At 42.6% G+C, this 7,226-nt stretch overlaps 1 pseudogene; it reads right to left on the reverse strand.

Moving 5' to 3' along the window:
- Positions 1-665: 665 nt before the first annotated feature.
- On the reverse strand, positions 666-6,901 carry LOC147309151 (uncharacterized; annotated as a pseudogene).
- Between the last annotated feature and the right edge of the window lie 325 nt (positions 6,902-7,226).

The following is a 7,226-nucleotide window of genomic DNA, read 5'->3' on the forward strand; positions in this document are numbered from 1 at the left end:
TTTGTCTCTAGGGGCCACCGTAAATTACAGCCTTAAGTCTTTAAGTATAATGAAACAAAGCTTGGCACTCCTATTTTTGCACAGTTTCTCACATTGATGATCTTAGCTGTAGCATGGCCTCTGACTTTATATCTATTACACGCTCTTTTAATTTTATTCAGCATGTCTCTGAACCCACTCACTTTAAAAGCCACACCTTGGCCCTTGTGTTTTCTCTTGGCTCATGGATCTCATGATCCATGAGCAGTTCATAAATCAGGATTTTGCTCAGAGGTTTTTTGATTTGCTTGAGCCAAATTTGATGAGGGGTTACAATGATGCTGATGTTGCTACACAGTGTTTTAACAATCACTGTTTGGAGTTAATAAAAAAAAAAAAAAAAAGCTCATCCATGGATAAATGATGCCATACGGAAAGTTCGGTAGGAAAGTAGAACACCTTTGGCAATTCAATTCAATTGAGTTTTATTTGTACCAAATAAATAGCCGCCAATATATAAAATAGCCTCAATTTAGTTTATATTTTCTCCATTTTGGTAATGAAGCTGAGTTTGAGGTTTTTTTGCCTCCATGAGTCTGCGTTTTGGTCCTATCCTGCCTGCTTCACACAGCCATCCTCGACAGAAGATCACAAACATGATGGACCCAGCAGACATCCCAGAGGAGTTAAGTGAGGAGCTTGAGAGGCTCCCGAGAGTCGTCTCTTCGCATCATTGGGTCTATAGACTCAAAGACTGTGTCCGTTGGCTTGGCGGCTATGGACGCTATAATCTGGAGGGAACCTCCTGCAGTTTCTGCGACTCGTGAAGGCGTTGGACCTCCTTGTTCCCCTGAAACAGGGGCTCCATGCCCAGGGATTAGCTCAGGCCATAAGGACCTCCTCAGCCACGCAGTCTCCGATGCAGCAGCCACGTCAGCAGCAACCCGGTAAGCCAGCATCACATCCTCAGCGTTGGGGTCCAGAGCAGATTAAGATCGGCACCCTGAGGCTCCTCCCAGTGCGAGATTCACCAGCCTCACTTTTGCCTTCCAGCTCTCCAGTCATCATTGTGCCACAGCAGCGGGCCTGCTCTTCCTTGCCATGTTGAGATTATTATTCCCCATTGGGGAACGAATTATAGCTATGTCCAGTAGAGGTGGTTAACAATAGGAACGGGACTCCATGTAGTATGGCCAAATCTGCCGTATTTAAAGATTCTCTGGGGTCTGAGACAATTAAAAATAACATATTAATTTCTGTTAATGGGCGTAATAAGAAAATGTTAAATGTTTCTGAGCCAGTCACCGTTTCCTGTACCCTAAGATCAGCCATTTATAACACAGGGCTACAGTTGGCAGCAATAAGCAGTATTTAGTTTCTGACCAGTTATTGGAAAGATTCATGTACCTTGTTCATGAGCCAGCTTTTGAACCAACCGTCCTTTGTTTATTCTAGCTTCCCCAGTTTAGGTGTTCCACAGTCTGTTTTTCATTATTTTAGATTAGGTGTTTCAGTTCATGTTCCTGTTATCTGCCTTAATAATCAACATGCCCTCAGTTAAAGTGCAGTTTTGTCTCCTGTGGTCTGTGTTTGGGTCCTCTTAAAAGTGACAGCCAATTCGCAGCAATAGTGCCTCAAGGAGCAAATTGTTCTGTGCATATCACTCTGCAACACTGGGTAATGTTTGGATGCATAAACAAAGTATTCAGAACAGTTTGCCAGCAACAGGTTTCTAAATGAATGGACAATAAACCTAAAATAAATGTGTGGTGTTATGTATGGGCAGAACTTTGTGCCATCAGAAACTGAATTTGAATAAGTTAAATTCAAATTTGAATTGCTCAGATTGAATAAAAGCTTCTAAAGCTGAATTTGAATAGGCCTAATTTGCAATCAAATGTATTGGTTTGAAATTGATCATCACTAAATTTAAACTGAATTTTATATTTTGAAAATTAATTAATTCAATTTCAAATTGTATTCCATCATTATTTATATTTAGCTCTTGAATGCCTACAGTTTCATTTCACACCATTCAACTTCAGTTCTGACTTCAGTTTTTGGGGTTATACATCCGGGTCCATCTTGAAAGCCGCAGAGTAATCGAGTGCCGGTTAATAGTGCTATGTTGTACCTGCGCACCCAGTGTTAGTGAGCGGACCTACAGCATCTTGAAGTGCACAGATTAAGTATTCAGAAGTAGGGATGGGTATCGTTTAGGTTTTATCTGGTACCGGTGCCAAATCGGTACTTTTGAAACGGTGCCGGTGCTCAAACCGGTGCTTAAAGAATGGAGAACACAAAATTGGTCCAAAAACCTCTCATGTTCAGCTGGTTTTTGTAAAAAGATAACAATGTTAGCCTTTTCTGCAGCTATGGGGCATATATGGTATCACTCTTGGCTGGAAGCAGTGCTTAATCAATGGAAAAAACACAAACTTTATCCAAAAACCTCTCATGTTCAGCTGTTTCCCTCTTTTTCTTTGGTCATTTTAGCCTTTTTGGCCAGGGTGAAGGGAGTATCTGCCATCAAACAAGACAGCCGCATGTAGCTATGATGGTGTTTGCTAGTTCACCTTACATGCATTAATGTAATAACGTGGTTAGCCTACTCAACGTAAATTACACACGAACAACATTAAGCTACTCACGCAGAGAAGAACGGCTGCTGCTGCATCATCATCCGTCATCATTTCTGCTACACTGGCAGGGCTAGGGGCCAGGACTCTATTCTTCCTGTTTTTGGGGGATGTTCTAACTCCAGGTCCGATAACTGGCACCACACCCGCAGTAGATGTGCTCGGTGTGAGGTCTCGCAGCAAGATCTCAAATACAGCGCATTTCTTGGCTTTTAAAAAAAAACGGTATGCGTCACCAGGTGTTTCATCGGATTTAAGGTGTTACCTCCTTTGACAGTATCACAGTATCAGCTTAAAGCACTTGTTGCTGCTGAGTTTGCATTTTTGCTGTGAAGTACAGCCAGACTTTTGACCGCTTCGCCTTGGGCATTTTTAATCTGTAGCTCTGCTCTAAAAGAACGTACGTACCTGGGCCCGCCTACTATCCTCGGAAACGTAAAATGATTGGCTAGAAGTGTATCACAGCTCAGGAAAAAAAAGTACCGAAATAAAGCACCGAAATGTGCGCTGCTTTTCGGTCTGGTTACTACTGTTTATGTCAGAACCGGTGCCATGATGGCACCGGACACCGGTACCCATCCCTATTCAGAAGTCATTCGTCATGTCAAATGACCAGCAGATAAAGTCTTAGGTTGGTAAGGCAAGGCAAGTTTATTTATACAGGGAGTGCAGAATTATTAGGCAAGTTGTATTTTTGAGGAATAATTTTATTATTGAACAACAACCATGTTCTCAATGAACCCAAAAAACTCATTAATATCAAAGCTGAATGTTTTTGGAAGTAGTTTTTAGTTTGTTTTTAGTTTTAGCTATTTTAGGGGGATATCTGTGTGTGCAGGTGACTATTACTGTGCATAATTATTAGGCAACTTAACAAAAACAAATATATACCCATTTCAATTATTTATTTTTACCAGTGAAACCAATATAACATCTCCACATTCACAAATATACGTTTCTGACATTCAAAAACAAAACAAAAACAAATCAGCGACCAATATAGCCACCTTTCTTTGCAAGGACACTCAAAAGCCTGCCATCCATGGATCCTGTCAGTGTTTTGATCTGTTCACCATCAACATTGCGTGCAGCAGCAACCACAGCCTCCCAGACACTGTTCAGAGAGGTGTACTGTTTTCCCTCCTTGTAAATCTCACATTTGATGATGGACCACAGGTTCTCAATGGGGTTCAGATCAGGTGAACAAGGAGGCCATGTCATTAGTTTTTCTTCTTTTATACCCTTTCTTGCCAGCAACGCTGTGGAGTACTTGGATGCGTGTGATGGAGCATTGTCCTGCATGAAAATCATGTTTTTCTTGAAGGATGCAGACTTCTTCCTGTACCACTGCTTGAAGAAGGTGTCTTCCAGAAACTGGCAGTAGGACTGGGAGTTGAGCTTGACTCCATCCTCAACCCGAAAAGGCCCCACAAGCTCATCTTTGATGATACCAGCCCAAACCAGTACTCCACCTCCACCTTGCTGGCGTCTGAGTCGGACTGGAGCTCTCGGCCCTTTACCAATCCAGCCACGGGCCCATCCATCTGGCCCATCAAGACTCACTCTCATTTCATCAGTCCATAAAACCTTAGAAAAACCAGTCTTGACGTTTCAGCTTGTGTGTCTTGTTCAGTGGTGGTCGTCTTTCAGCCTTTCTTACCTTGGCCATGTCTCTGAGTATTGCACACCTTGTGCTTTTGGGCACTCCAGTGATGTTGCAGCTCTGAAATATGGCCAAACTGGTGGCAAGTGGCATCTTGGCAGCTGCACGCTTGACTTTTCTCAGTTCATGGGCAGTTATTTTGCGCCTTGGTTTTTCCACACGCTTCTTGCGACCCTGTTGACTATTTTGAATGAAACGCTTGATTGTTCGATGATCACGCTTCAGAAGCTTTGCAGTTTTGAGACTGCTGCATCCCTCTGCAAGATATCTCACTATTTTTGACTTTTCTGAGCCTGTCAAGTCCTTCTTTTGACCCATTTTGCCAAAGGAAAGGACGTTGCCTAATAATTATGCACACCTGATATAGGGTGTTGATGTCATTAGACCACACCCCTTCTCATTACAGAGATGCACATCACCTAATATGCTTAATTGGTAGTAGGCTTTTGGGCCTATACAGCTTGGAGTAAGACAACATGCATGAAGAGGATGATGTGGACAAAATACTCATTTGCCTAATAATTCTGCACTCCCTGTATAGCACAATTCAACAACAAGGTGATTCAAAGTGCTTTACAGAGACATTAAAAAACAAAAACAATAAAAAGCAAGATTTAAAATTGATTAAAAAAAACAGTAGATAAAATCAGTAGTTAAAATATAAGTTTTGAAATTTAAGCTTAAAAGTGTGGATTTGGTGCTTTATTCAAATGCAGCTGAGAACAGGTGAGTCTTCAACCTGGATGTAAATAAACTGAGTGTTTCAGCTGATCTGAGGCTTTCTGGGAGTTTGTTCCAGATATAAGGAGCATAAAAGCTGAATGCAGCTTCTCCGTGTCTGGTTCTGACTCTGGGAACTGATAAAAAACCGGGTTCAGATGACCTGAGGGATCTGGAAGGTTCATACTGGGTCAGGAGGTACATTTAGTATCATTATTACATCCATACAATATTGATTGTAAATAAGGTTAGCACGTTGTTAAAGCAGGCCATACAAAAGGCGTCATACGTTTTGGCTCGATGGCGAACCTTTGGCTGCTCTGGTGGGGGGTTTATGGGGGACAAAAAGGGACTGGGCCGGGGAGTAGATCTGAGGGAGAAAGGGAGGGGGAGGAGGGTGATGACCTGTCAGGGGTTTGGGGGACTGGGGAAGGTCGTGGTCCCTGGTCCTGGTCGTTGTTGTTGTTGAGAGAGGTGGAGACAAATAGGGACCCCTCTTCTTGCCTCAGATGTCTCACCTTTCTGAAGCTCATCCCAGGTGGGGGCAGATGAGGCTCCTCCTCAAGGTTTCTGCTGGGCTTTGTCTGTTCTTGGAGTACTGTTTGTTCCTCTTTATGAGATAACTCCTCATTTATCTCAGCCTTGGCACCAAGCACAGATGGATGACGTATGGAATAAAACAAGTTGGAGGAAAACAGTTTCACCCCTGACTTGTTAAAATTAAATCCATTTGCTTTAAACAGATGCCTGCATTCCCAAAAAATATTAAAATTGTTGATAAAATGCACTGAGTGGTCAGTACATGCTGATATAAGCCATTTATTCAGTGCAAACAACCTCGTCTCCTCCTCTGACGGGCGGTACAGGTCCACTGATGAATACAGCTGCATTCAGAGAGTTTACAGTATTTAATAATCCAGTAAAGTCCCGTTTCAGAACCTCCGTCTAATAAATGTATTATCTGTATAAGAAAAAGCATCATGTAAACAAATAACCTAACAGTAACTGCTATGCTTATTGTAGCTGTTAGCTAAAAATATGATCGATTGTTTCCAGTAGAATTCCAAAATTGTCATCCTGTACCCTCTCAGAGCCCCGTATGCTTGCAGAGACCCCTACAGTAGGGAAATATGCAAAAGAATGTCCAAAACCATTGTATTTCAGGTTTATTTATGTCTTACGCAGCATCCCAACTCTTTAGCTAACTTAATAACTTTAGCTAGCTAAGTGAATAGTTGGTGACTAGTTAGTCTTATTCATTAGTGCAGCATTACTGGCCAAATCTGGCAGGACCAGGCAGACCCAGGGTTCTCGGGGCTGGCGGAGTACTTCCGCCTGTTGGTGCCTGGGTTTGCAGACCTGACCAACCCCAAGGGCCGTCTCACTTCCTTTTTGGTCTTGGGGCGCAGGCAGGATGCGATCGCTGCTGTTTTCTCTGCCCACCCCACAAGTGGTACCCCAGATACTGTACCTCCCTCCATCCAACTGCACACTCACTGTGCATCATTGCTAACTAGCTAGCAACAAGCCTCTAATACAGTATAGTAACGACTAATAGCAAACAAATTAACAACAGAGTGATGTTAGATGTTGTAGAACTATAAGATGATTAGCAGTGTTTCTTTTTCATAATAGCATAATTTAACGAGTCGTCAGATGAAGTAAACCCATCTGCAGATAAAATGGAGTGTAAATAAAAGTGTAGGGGGGCATGTTCGTGGACATGTCCAGCAGGTTTGTGGGCAGGAGCGTGACACAGCCAGTCCACCTCAAGTCACTACTGCAGAAACTGCCTCTAAAATTATAACATGGCAGCTCCCACAAGCAAGAAATTTTAGGCTTCCTTTTTTGTACAATAGGAGCCAGGTGCAGCCAGGTCGTCCGTCTTTTCTACAGTCATTGGTCCTTGCTAAGAGCGAAAATTATGCATAATGCAGCTGTTTTCATCCAGGATGCAGTTTCCACTATACCACTGTGCTTTTGTCCTCTTGTGCAAAGAAGTAAAAAATAAAGCTATGTCCATATCCATGCTGTAGACTGTGCCACTATTATCCACACAAACTGAATTCAGCTAACTGTAGAGCAAGTGCGACTGGAAGCGATAAGCGGGTTCCAGACAAGCAGAGTAACAATTCCAAGGAATTTGATTATTGGGAACTGGTTCTCTACAAGAACGATTCCCATCCCTAACGATGTTAGAATTAACACGTTTTAGGAGAACCTGC

Source organism: Aulonocara sp. 'chitande type north' Nkhata Bay, linkage group LG18, assembly GCF_057382095.1.
Source record: "Aulonocara sp. 'chitande type north' Nkhata Bay isolate Kocher_YH1m ecotype deep benthic linkage group LG18, A_spYH_male_GT1.1, whole genome shotgun sequence".
In the NCBI taxonomy this organism is placed as follows: domain Eukaryota; kingdom Metazoa; phylum Chordata; class Actinopteri; order Cichliformes; family Cichlidae; genus Aulonocara; species Aulonocara sp. 'chitande type north' Nkhata Bay.